General features: G+C 40.6%; 1 protein-coding gene and 1 long non-coding RNA gene across 10 annotated transcripts in view; one reads left to right on the forward strand and one right to left on the reverse strand.

Moving 5' to 3' along the window:
• The window catches only part of LOC121896429 (forkhead box protein J3-like), an 85,072-nt gene that overhangs the window by 36,894 nt on the left and 34,370 nt on the right, over nt 1–13,808 (reverse strand). The gene's annotated exons all lie outside the window — the stretch shown is intronic.
• LOC121896432 lies at nt 10,469–11,115 on the forward strand. Its single transcript, XR_006095991.1, has 2 exons — nt 10,469–10,560; nt 10,639–11,115. It is a non-coding gene; the product is annotated as an uncharacterized LOC121896432 (long non-coding RNA).

Raw genomic sequence — 13,808 nt, forward strand, 5'->3', positions numbered from 1 at the left:
TGGATGAATGAGTACTTTGACCTGGTGATGGTTCAAGATGAAACTTAGATCACCAACTCATTCTGAGGGGAACATGAATGTGTGGACCAGATTTCATGGAAATCCACTGAATGGTTGAGAAGTTCGACTCAAATCCATAAACTCACACTAGAGGAAAAAGTCAAGGCATCACTAAAGTCATTCGAAGACTGCAAACTGTAAATATCTGTAGAAAACGTGGTGGCGATCCATCAAGCAGATGAAGTATTTCACTGGATAAGTGAAAACTTTGAGCTGTTGGTGGCGCTAGAGGAAAAGTCAGGGAATCACCAAAGTCATTTGGATTCATCCTCTGGGCAAAATTGATATCTGAACCAAATTTTATGGACCAAAGTACTGGACATTACCATCAATATAAACATGCTGCTAGAGTGGCTGAAAATCTACTCTTGAGTCAAAATATTATCTGGGACTCTGGATATCATAACAACATGATGTAACTGTTATTTTTGTTATTCTGGTCTTACAATAAAGGCTACATTAGAGCTCAGTGACAAAGATGTCTGAGCTTATTTCTTATTTCACTGGTGTCTTTGAGTGAAATAAACAATGAAAGCCTCTACGTGATGTTTGTTCTTCAAATGTTCCTGTCATTATGTCTGCGAAGCTCCAATAATTGGCCACAAAATACTCTCAGAATTATATCAATACATGTTGATTTCAGTTTTTTTGTCAAAAATATTGTGACATTTGATTTTGTCAGTATATACTATCCTAAATAATTACAATTGTATCAGCTCAGTTACCATTTACAGTATGATCATTTCCACTCTGATCATTGTGACCTTTCTTTTTTTTAATTTACATTTTAATTACAGAAGAAAAAAAACCCAGACCAAATACAAACAACACAAACACACAACACAAGGACAGAACACGAGAGGTTACAGACATAAAACAAAAAGAAATAAATATAATATACTTTCTTAGGAAATCATTACATCACCAGTCCTTCTTGACAGGACTTCTCCGTTCTACCTACAAAGATCAGGTTTCCATTTCATTGTGCTGGCTTTATATCTTGGATATGTAAGGAGCCTTCATAACGTACACACCACCTCCATATATGACACATGCATACATGCACACTCACACTGTTAGAAACCCACACAGTGACACAAAAGACAGCTTCTCTTTTCTTGTCAATGACAGGAAGAAAAAAAAAAAAAACAACAACCAGGATTTTACCGTTCAGCCAGCTGCAAGGACGTATATTTTCAAGTAGGAAAATGTGTGTGTGTGTGTGTGTGTGTGTGTGTGTGTGTGTGTGTGTGTGTGTGTGTAATTGCGTAATGAAAAGAGAGACTGTCCTTCCACCTGGAAAACATCAGTCTAAGCCTACATTTCATATGCCGACAAATAAACGCAAATGCCTTCTTTCCTACATGTTATGGAAACAGTAATCTCCTCTCACTGAATGGAAATAGTCATCATCAATAAACCTACTGATTAGCAGTGCTGCAGAGTAAGATAATAAGATTCACTGCCGTGTCCTCCTTCCGCCCACTCCTTGCCCTGTCTGATTAATGAGCTTATTGGGCCAGGCTGGGGCCATGCCATTCCTGCCCAGTAGCTGATGGATCACACAGTCAAAGGCATCGTGTGCGAGTGTGTCTGCCTGTGTTTGTGTGAAATGTAGGAAGAAGACTACTGGTCCAGGTCCTTAACTTTTCCAAGAGCAAAAAAATCCTATACATAGCATACATGCTCAGTGTTTCCACTGCAGGAAAATGTCTCAAGAGTCTGTAAACACAGTAAATCAGTGTTTGCCTTCTCTATATGCAGCAGTCTAGAGAGTCTTTTCAGACACACACACACACACACCAGGCATCTCTGAAACCAGTGTGGTCTACAGGTTAAGAGAAACTCATGGAAAAATTAGCAATGTGGCCGTGGTTATGTTTTTCATACACTTATGATATTTGTATACACATAGCTTTTAAAGGGATGTTTAAAAAAAGCAGCTCGGCAGGTTGGGGTATGTGCAAAAAAAGGTGATGTTTATTAACAAAAATATTAATGCAACAGAGGCAAAAATGAATCCCGGAAATTGAACAAAAATAACTGCTCCCTCACCGTACGCAAACTGACTGGCGACAAAATCTGCACTCATTCATTGTCTATGGGAAGTGACCAATTCACTGCACAAAGCATGCTGGGATACCTGACGACACAGACCAAGCTAGCGGTGTGATGAGAGAGCGGGACAGATTCAAAAATTCAAACGGTGCTCACATCAAGACAACCAATCAAGCTGCAGCACCATCGACTTTTTGAACAGCTGTGTGTGCCAGCTGTTTGACTGGGCACGGGTTTATACGAATTAGTCGCGTACAGTGGGCGAGCACCATCAGCCTCACCAAACTGGAACGTACCATCTACTCAGGTTACCACAGGGTGAGTTGGACTGACAAAGCATAAGAACAATACAGATTTCTCTGTTACTGCTGACAATCACAGTTTTCTATAGTCACACACACACAGCCATGAGTGCAACAAATTATGCAGAATGTCATTAACTACAGAACAGTTTTATTCTTCCTACCTCAACTTGACAGAGTTAAGTGACTCACTGCTTAATGCAGCTAATGATGTATACATGTTGTCACTATCACTGATTAAACAGATGATCTGCCCTACCATCACAAAACTCTCAAAAAAAACCCAACCCATCACAGCAGGATTGAAGCCCTTCAACAAAATATAACATTGTGAAACACAAACCACCCAAATGAAACCCATATTCCATCATTGGTGTAACATAACTGATAAATTAACAGAAACATTGGACTGAAATTTGTGATTTAACACAAAACAATAATAATTGTGGAAACCAGGACCCAGTGAAAAGGGAGAGGAGCAACCTTTTCAGTTATAATGATACTTTTATTACTACATCAATTTGATTAAACATGAATTTGCATATAAAGCAGGGGCCGCTATTAAAGTAGTTTATTACAGTATGCTCAAGATAGAGAGATACTATATATAGATAGATAGATTAAGTTTCAGCACATTAAGTCGAGGACTAATAATGTGTATACATATGCATGAATACACTGTTTATATAATTTTGAGAGCAGACTACAATGCAACTGCATCCACTCAGTCTACGATCTACTCTAAGTGTTCAGTTCCCATTGATGCCTCCTGATTTAACCAGCATTTTTTAGAGACTGGAGATTAAGAGCTATGTCACCACAAAATAAGGTCATAACAACCGTTTTTATGCAGTTGTTACTAGACATATAGGGATTTGTGCTTGCATACAGTGTTTACATGCTACGTACAGTATAAACTGTGTATGTGATAGTGGGTGCTGCTGCTGCTGCTGCTGCTTAATGTAGGGTGTAGGATCCTGGACTTGAAGAGGTTAGTTATATAAAGCAGGCTTGATAAGCATGGATGACTTTTTGACAAAATGCAATGTGATATAATGTGATGTGTGACAAAAAGTCAGGTTTTGGGGACATGCTTTCGGGTGGAAAAGAAATAGAGGAAAGTAGTGTGCGACTGTGTGTGTGTGTGTGTTTGTGTGTGATGTGTTAGAAAGTGATCAAAGAAAGAATGATGAAGCTGAAGGTTGACAGGAATGGTTGAACAGGTTAACGTGTGTGTGTGTGTGTGTGTGTGCAGACAAGGTAGGGTGCATGTCAGAGGAGGCAGAAGGATATTCCGGCCTGTGTGTGTGTGTGTGTGTGTGTACACAGAGAAGACTGAAGTTACATAAGCGGGTAGGTTTGGAAGATTTGGGTCATGGTAGCTGAGTTAAATACAACGGGGCAACATGAGATGGCATTTCCTCTAAACGGAATTAAACAGTCTTGAAAAGTGATGTTTCGCAAGTGAGGCGACAAAAACTGTTCCATTTTAACAAAACACCGAATAACTTGATGAAGTTGAGCACGCTAAAAACTCACAACATAACTGGTATAGAGTTTAAGTTGTAAAGAGGAGGGATTTACAGTTTTTCAGGTGCCCAGGTTTCTAGTTGCAGTGATTGTTTGATAAAAAGTCAAAGGCAGAAGCTTGTGTGCATAAAACTCACAACTCCCTAGGAGCAATTCTGTAATAAACATGCGCTTAGAGCTTATTTGAGAATCTATTATTCGACACAGGGCTTTTTATTCTATTAGTTTATTTTATTAAGTCCCTAATTTCTGCTCAATAATGCAAACTCAACATCTCAACAACTCCCTAAAACCCTTCCAGCAGTTCACAGGATGTCTTTCCTTCCCTGGAAGGGTTTTATTGTAAAACATCTGCAAGGTGTGTTGGGCCTCATTAACAGCAGCTTGTCTTCATGATGAAGCAGAAATTTAAATTTCACAATCAGTGAGTACGAATAGTATTTCAGTTAAAAATAGAAACTCAACAGAATGCTGAGTGAAGCAAAACTGTGTCGTTTTACTGATGGAACTAATGCTGTAAAAATAGAAATGATGCTGATGTGCCATATGCTTGCCATTACAGCACTGATATCAATCATTTTGTGGGTTTTCGCCCTCTCTGTCTTGGCTATTGTTTGGGGCCTAGCCATTATTGGAGTAATGTCTTTTATGTGAGAATGTAGAGGACACTGAACATGAAGACAGACATGTAAAAACACAAGATATCCATTTAAGATCTGTAGACAATATGAAAACAGTGAAAAGCTTTCGATAAAGATCAAGTTTGAGTTTTTGAAATAAACAAATAACAGAGGACAGCTTAAAACAAATGTACAGATGTAAATAAATGCCAGTGGACTGTTGTGTGAAATCCAAGTAGGTAGCTGCTGGTCTGAAAAGTGAAGCCAATGCAGAAGTACCTTAAACCTGAATTCTCTCTAATGGTCATCAGGGGGCGACATCACTGGCCGCAAAGAGAAGACCAATTGTATGGAAGTTAATGAGAAAATGACCCTACTTCTCACTTGATTTATGATCCCAGCAAACACTTTTCTAATGAGGTTATGGTTTCAGTTGCTTGTTTCAAGTCTTCTTCAATAAAGCATGATGTTCATTTTGTAAATTATGGTCACATGAGAGTGAAACAGACAATAAAGCAGCGTATGCTTTAGGGCGTGGCTACCTTGTGATTGACGAGTCACTACCACGGCAATAACATTGATTACTTAAGGTAACCATGGCGTAACCCCAGATTCACAGAGTATAGCTGTAACCGTCACTATTCAGTGTTTTTTCGGTTCATGAATGTTAGTTGTAACATTTTGGTCACCTAAAAAAGTCTTGTTCAGCATTTGGTTGTACTGTGAGACCATCTAAGGAGTCGGATGTTCAGTTTTTCCAGTAAATACATTTTTAATGGTTTTAGGCCTGTTTTTTGCTAGCGAAGATTAGCATTAGCATTAAACATAGACTGTAAATGCACAATGCTAACCAAGCTAGCAGCTAGCACTAGGGTCAGCTCCACCCTCTCATCCAAATATGGTCACTTCTGGCTCCAAAAATCCAAGATGGCGACGGTCAAGTTGCTAAACTCAAGGTCTCAAAAGGGCAGTCCACAAACCAATGGGTGATGTCACAGTGACAACTTTCATGTTTTTTTTACAGGCTATGGTGAAATCCAACATATTGGGTCACTGTGGTTTTGGGGATGGGCGAGCCGCAGAAGTTGGAGAAAAGACAAACTGTAGTTTGTAAGTTTGTTTGAAAATAAATTCACTAATGTGGCTGGCTGGGAGTCTATTGTGCAAGATAAGAAAGGAACCATTCATGTCTGTGGCTGTGTAAATCCCACAGAAAACTGCTCAACTGGGTGTCTGTAAGGAGACTAAGATCATAGGGCCAAAGGTTTGCTGGTCGGGGTATTAACCTATGGAGGGCCAATGGAGTTTGACGTGCACACACAAATGCACACCCACGCTGCAGCATTCAGGAGAGTCTCTCCCATGCCCTTCAGGATAAATGTATTGTGGTGTCAGAGAGGTAGTCCTTGTGCGCCCACAGACAGAACAAGAGATAGAGAAAAGAGAGAAAAGGAAGGAAGATAGAGCAGGAAGGCATATTTAGAGAGAGGAGAGACAGAGGAGATTTTATTAACTTTCAGCTGAATCCATACAGCGCATAAAGAGAAGGTAAAATGTGATAAAGTTTGAAGGTAAGGCAGAAGGCAGAGGAGAAGGAGCTAGGAGGAGGGAGGGTACAAGAGGCACAAAGAAGTAAAGAGCTGGAGTCGGCTAGAAGAGGAAGTGTGGGGGTACACGCACATACGGACAGATGTCTCAGATGTGAGAGTCTCCTGGGTTCTGAGCATCATTGAGACACCTTATTATATCCTGATGGTGACGGAGTGACAGACGCTCCGTGAGAATGCGGGGTTGAATACAAGTCACTACTTCAAACCCCATCTAATACATATTCATTTCATTTGATGGACCCTTCCCCCGCCCTCTTCACTCCCTCACTGAAGTACTTCACACAAGTCATCTATAAGATGAGAGGTTTGTGTGTGTGTGTGTGACTGTGGAGTGTGTGTTTATACACTGTGTATGTGCCTGAATGTGTGTTTGTGTGTGTGCAGCCGTGTGTATTTCAGTATTCGCTCTGTTTTGCTTGCACCTGCGTATACGTGTGTATGTAGGCAGGTGTGTGTGCACCTGTGCATGCGCCTGTGACTGTGTGCAGCTATGTACACACCTGTTCATCTGTGTTAAGGTGTGTGTGTGTGTATGTGTATGCATGTTTTACAGCATGAGTCTAACATATCTGCTTACAGATATGTTTGTGTGGTGAAAAGAGAGGGAGAGCAAGGTGAGTGAGTGTGTATGTGTGTGTGTGTGTGTGTGTGCGTGTTTGTGTGTGACAACAAAGACATCTCAGACGAGGTGGAAGTAGGGTTGCTGCTGTCTCTGGGGATCTTGCAAGAAGCTCCAAAACAGGAAGGATACACTAAAATGCAGTGTATCATTCCAACCAGCAGGCCCTGCTGGAGCAAAATGTGCCCAAAACCAGCAACTTCTCATTTAAAAAGGGGAAAAAAAGTCAAATGAATATAGTTTCTTATCTTTTTTACTATCTTGTGATCCCTCAGATTTAATTTGCAACTCTTTGGAGGTTCCAGACCTCCAAATTGGGAACCACTGTCCTGAGCTGCCAAATATTAGAAGTAACACTTCACCGACTAGCTACCATCCTCCCCGTGTCACATCCGTAAGATTTCTCATCTCACAACTGATTTAGAAAGACAAATCCTTTCAGCTGTTATTTTAATATACTGTTTCAAAAATAACAGCCAAGACCAAACTAGCTGGCAGGGCAGCAAGAGGTCACGGTGGCACACTTCCTGTTGCTGGTTGTGTCGAGCAGAACGCTGCGGTGAAGTGACAGCTTCTGTCAGCGGCTTTCCGGGAGAGGAGGTGAGTGAGCGGGGACGGAGGAAGGGTGAGCTCTGATTGTGCTCTGCACCCCAATAATGTTTGACAGTCTCCTTTTTCTATTCTCCCTGAAAAGTATGAAGACCAGTCCAGCGTGAGTTTCTGAACTACATGGAAGTGAGCTGTGTCGAGCCGCTCAGGACTGAGCTCCGTTCATGTCTACTGAAACTGCACTGGTTAGGCAGAAATAGACAAAATCCACACTTCAGGCATCGGTGTACACCAACCAAAGTCCTTGTCATATGGACACACGCTCAGTGGTGCCGGACAAATCAAATCCAAAAAGTCCACCAGTCGAGGGGAACGACAGAGCACTTAAGTAATGAACACTTTGGCAGCACCCACTCATGGCGATGCAAAACTGCATTTGAACTTGAGTATTTGGTTCTTGCTGGAGAGGCTGTCTGAATCAAACCTTCCTGGCACATCAGATCAATACAGACAAAACACAGTGGGATACTATGCACAACATCATGGGAAACCATTAGGAAAGCTTACGCTGCTCAAGATAAACAAACATAAAAAATAATATCGCAGGTGACTGGGTGTAACGTGACAGAGGAAAAATCTTGCAACAACACATGTACAGCTTATGGTCACCTCACAGTAGGATCCCCAGAATCTGCACCAATGTTCAAGCCCATTTTATAGGCCAAGCGTGCAGAGGTGAGACAGTCAGCACTGTTTGAACTCCTCTGTCAAGCTCTCCTTTTTCATTCTTTATAAAATTATTTCTGTCAGTTTTAGTGTGTACAACATAGTGTAACACTATTCAAAGAAAGCCTGTCTGAAAGTGTGCACTGTTATCTCCATGTTTCAACAGTTATCACATCTCTACTCACTCTGACGGCCAGCTTTTCACCCCGCCTTTCAGTGCGGCCACTCAGAACAACACTTTTGCCTTCCAATGTGGTCAGAGATGTTGTATTAACTAGTTATTTTAAAGCAAACCCCCAACTTAAGTCATCTAAATCTAAATCTAAATCTGCATTTTGGCCAGCGTTTTATCCCTTGAAAATTGAGCTTTCTCAAAATCTAAGACATAAGCCTGCTCAGACACCATCTGGTGGTAAAGTTAAGAGGTCAGAGTTCTGTCACCTTTAACCCTCTCTGTGATTCCTCCATTTAATTGTCAGTACAGCCCATCACATTACATTAATTTGTCATTATGTCATATGACCTCGCAATCATAAAATAGTGACTTTGGTCAATGTCTCAGTGTAGCAGCATAGTAGCTGTTGTTTGTCTGGTTTAACAGTATTTATGAGCCACAATTTCTCTTCTTGCTCAGTTGTCTGAATACAGAATATAAATGAGAACAAATAAATAGTGAGTTTGGCTCTAAAGTATAAGTGAACCAAATGGAGGTTTAGAGGTTTGAGATTCAGCAGAGTAATGACTATGTTTCTGGTCCACTCCTTAGCAGATGTTGACTGTGATGCACAAGTTTGTTTGCCGAAACCAAAGAGTATGAAGAACAGATGTAGCCATTTTCGTCTTGTTTCTGTGTTTCAGGGTGGACAGTGATCTTTATTCTCTACCAAAACGACCTGAAAGCGCTAGTGTGGAGGTGTGTCGTTTTCACATGTAAACTGTGTTTTAAGATTATGCCACATTAGTGAGGATGTAGTCATAAAGAAAGAGAAATGCCTTAGTGGTTTTATGTAACCAGAGTACAAACTAACTAAATTACCAACAGCTGAAGAGGCAGTTTTTATATTTTGATTTTGTTTCACATAGATTTTATACTTTCGTTCCATTATTTTGTTCCATTAATTTTTGAAAAACTCTACAAATTGAATCAACTGTTCACAGTTGACAGTCTGACGCGTCTTTAGACAAAAACATACCAGTGTCCGTTTTATCTGACTGGCCTTCCTTTTAAAAAATCACCACATAGGTTTCACTTGCACATATCATCCGATGCACTTGAGCAAGGCTTCTTTAACGCTGTCATTTTAACTTTACCAGAAAAAAAACATCTATAATTTCTTCTTCTGTTCTATAAAAGTCAAACAGCTCTGTTGTAATTTGGAGTCTGACAAAAGACAGGCTAATGTCTCTTTTTGGGATAAAAACCCAGGGACTAGCTAATAAGCTCATTCTGTGGTATTATTGTTGCATTCCAGAGTGCTCGGAAAACCAGCCTTAAGCCTATTATTAGCCATATGGAGAGTGCTACAGGCCTGGCTGGTTAGAGAGGGAAACGCAGAGCTGGATGGGTGCCAAATCCTCGAGGAGATAGCAAGAGAAATTCCTCAGTTTTAATTAAGAATTTAATACTGAGACTGCTATTAGTGATTAGTATGTAATTAAAAGCTCTAGCAGTGTTTCACATACAAGTATAATTAATAGCTGCATGTATGTGTGCTGTGTGCGTGCACATGCGTGTGTATGGAGGGAGGAGGGAGCCTAAAAATGACACGGATAATCTTAATTTGTTCGTCAAACATTAGCAACAGTTTATATTAAAAATACAAGTGTGGTGGAGGGAGGGTGCCTCTGGTATATATTGACTCATAAAGAAATGTCATCGCATGCAGAAAAAATTGAGGCTATTATTGTTTCATGGTTCACCTTTAACTTCGACCAGATTGGGAGAACACACAGTTTGTTGCAAATGGGATGTCTGCAGATATAAATCTTTGCCTATGAAACATTGGTTTTGTATGAAGGAAAGGAAGGAAGGAAGGAAGGAAAAATGATAAGAAAGAAAGATTATTTTATCGGCTATACAGTGCCTTGAATAAGTATTTCCCCCCCTGGACTTTTCCACATTTTGTCATGCTAATACCTCAAATTAAAATGGATATTTTTGGGATTGTATGTAATGGACCAACAATTTTCTAATAATTTTATAAACAGTCATTTTAAAATGAGGGGTATATTACATGGTTTTCAAAATTACAAATAAAAATCTGAAAAGTTTTGACTGCATATGTATTCACCCTTTGCTGTGAAACCTCTAACTAAGATCAGGTGCAACCAGTTGCCTTCAGAAGTCACATAATTAGTTAAATGGAGTCCACCTGTGTGCAATTTAATCTCAATATAAATACATGTGTTCCGTGAAGGCCTCAAAGTTTGTTAGAGAACATTACTAAACAAACAGCGTCATGAAGACCAAGGAGCTCACCAAACAGGTCAGTTGTAAAGTTGTGGAGATGTACAAAGCAGGGTTAGGTTATAAAAAAGTATCCAAAGTTTTGAATTTCTTACAGAGCAGCATTAAGTGCATCATTAGAAAATGGAAAGAACACGGCACGACAGAAAATCTACCAAGAGAAGGAAGCAGGCCAAGAGAGCATTAATCAGAGAAGCAACGACGAGTCCAGTGGTAACTCTGGAGGAGCTGGAAAGATCTACAGCTCAGGTGGGAGAATCTGTCCACAGGGCAACTATTAGTTCTGCACTCCACAAATCTGGCCTTTATGGAAGAGTGGCGAGACGAAAGCCATTAAGAAATCCTGTTTGGAGTTCACCACAAGCCATGTGGGAGACACAGCAAACATGTGGAAGAAGGTTCTCCGGTCAGATGAGACCAAAATTGAACTTTTTGGCCTGAATGCAAAACACCATGTGTGGCAGAAACAAGGGCTGAACGATTGTGAAAAAATATCTACTTGCGATTATTTTGACTGATATTGCAATTGTGATATGATTTGTGATATTAGAGGGATTAAATTTTTACATCATTATTCTCATTTTATTTTTTTATTTATTTATTTTTTTTTTGCTGAGATCAATACCAAACAAAGATGTTTTCTTCAGTCTGTAGAATATGATGTGTAGGCCACGACATCTCACGACAATATTTAATTTAAAGCTGGAGTTCAGGTTCTGTCTCCCCCTTCTGGCAGAGAGAGTGAAGGGGGGCTCTCGGCTGTGATTGCCTGACACAGGCGTGCAGCATGCTCTCACGCTCACCCAGAATGACAGGCACACAGAGAGGGCCGGTAAAAACGGATATGTTTTGACGGCCTACCAGGATTTGTCCCAGTATGCCAGCACAACACTGGCCGTACATTTGGGAAGTCTACAAGAGCTGCACGATTAACAGCCAAACGGCCAGCGTGGGAATGACGCCCCTGACATGAGATTTAAAAATTCTGTATACTGTGAAATACAGAGAGATTTATCTGGTGGTGAGAGGCTTAATCAGCACTGTGTGAACTTGTTTGGCAAGGGCTTGAATGTAACAGACATTCATTTTTATGTAAAAGTTCCGCGCTGCAGGTTTAAAATGGTATTTTGACACACATTTCTCCTTTAACAAATATTGCGCCTCCTGTGATTTGAAAATTGCAGTAGGCCATGTTGCGATTTCAATAAAATTTCAATTAATTGTTCAGCCCTAGCAGAAACCCAACACTGCACATCACCCTGAGCACAACATCCCCACAGTGAAACACAGTGGTGGCAGCATCATGCTGTGGGGATGCTTTTCATCAGCAGGTACTGGGAAACTGGTCAGGATTGAGGGCAAGATGGATGGAGCCAAATACAGAAAAATTCTTGAAGAAAATCTGTTTCAGTCTGCAAGAGACTGAGACTGGGGCGGAGGTTCACCTTCCAGCAGGACAATGACCCTACAACCAGAGCTACACGGGAGTGGTTTAAGGCAAAGAATGTTAATGTCTTAGAGTAGCCCAGTCAAAGCCCATACCTCAATCCAATTGAGAATCTGTGGCGAGACTTGAAAATTGCTGTTCACAGACGGTCTCCATCCAATCTGACTGAGCTTGAGCTATTTTGCCAAGAAGAACGGGCAAAAATTGCAGTCTCTAGATGTGCAAAGCTGCTGGAGACATAAACTAAGAGACTTGCTGCTGTAATTGCATCGAAAGGTGGTTCTACCAAGTATTGTCTCAGAGGGGGGTGAATACTTGTGGATCCAGCAGATGTCTGCTTTTTTGTCTTAATTATTGTTTGTGTCACAACAAAAAGTATTTTACACCTTCAAAGCACCATGCATGTTGTGTTAATCAAATGGTAAAAAGCCCAATAAAATCAATTTGAATTCCAGGTTGTAACACTGCAAAATGTGGAAAAGTCCAAGGATGGTGCAAACTTATGCAAAGCACTAACACTGGCTCATGTATCTCAAGATGTTTTCATATTACAGCACAGAAATCGCTGGAAAAGTTTGACAGAGCACAACTTATGACGACATGCTTAGCCTCTGTGTGACTTGAAGCTCTTGGCAAAAGTCCAATTTTTATGATTTTTATTTTCTATCATCAGTAATAAAGTCTTATCTATACACATAATTATTTAGGTCACCAATGTGATCATGTCAGTATGAGATCATTTTTGGGGGGTTTAGAATTTCTTTAAATGAACAACTTAAAACAGACTTTCAGAAATGCACTGTGAAGATGTGGTAAAGCTGAATTCGAGCAGTTGTTGCTGTTTTTGTAACTGAAATTGGGATTTTGTTTTCTAAAGGTTAATTAAATAAGCTATCAGCTCTCAGATTTGATAGCAAAGTATCAAAAAAATCATTTTCAGGGTCAAAGTTGAATTTGATTTACAAGCAATCTATATTGTATACCAAAATTTCATCAACACAACATCAAGTGGGAGACTTTGACCTTGAGACCTATTTACACACACATGCACGCACATGCACGTGCGAACATGCACGCAAACATCTGGCCAGCAGACTGGTCCAGCATGACATGTAGACTGGGAATGCTGGACAGTTCTCATGTGTTACTTAGTGACGAGGGGATAAACACACAGTTAGAGGTGAGACTCAATAGAACAAACAGACGGCTGAGGCATTTTCCAAGTCACCACTATCAGACACTTTAAAAAAAAAAAATGTCTCAAAAAGTGCACTCACACACATACACAAGTATGCAGCTGTACACCCACATACACATCTGTCCCCGTACATACAAAAAACCCATCTTGTACACAGAGCTACAAACACAATCACTACACAGTGTAGAGGTACAGATACAAACACTGCACACTGTGTTTTTGCACAGATATTCCACAGATTGTCCTAAAGCTGAATCACAACAAGCACAGCCCAGTGGTGAAATTTTAGTTGTGTTCATGAGACTAAAGCTCAGGAGCCTTTGTGCAGCTACAGCCACATAATGACTCCCAGCAGCCAATGACAACAGCCTTCCTCCACATACGTAAGTACACTTGACACTGTGCACCAACCTCCGCTGTGCTCAGTCGCAGATCTCCCACAGAGAAGGGAAGAGAGGATGTGAGCCAGAATAATGGCCCAGTGCTGATTCATATCAGGTGATTATCTGTGACATGTGGTGTTCAGCCAAAGGCCAAAGGCCATTGTGGTAGTGCTGCCCTTTACAACGTCACATTAGGCCTTGCTAATTCGCAGGCAATTAGCCTGGCTGCATGGGAGCTA

Source organism: Thunnus maccoyii, chromosome 4 (assembly GCF_910596095.1).
Source record: "Thunnus maccoyii chromosome 4, fThuMac1.1, whole genome shotgun sequence".
Classification (NCBI taxonomy): Eukaryota; Metazoa; Chordata; class Actinopteri; order Scombriformes; family Scombridae; genus Thunnus; species Thunnus maccoyii.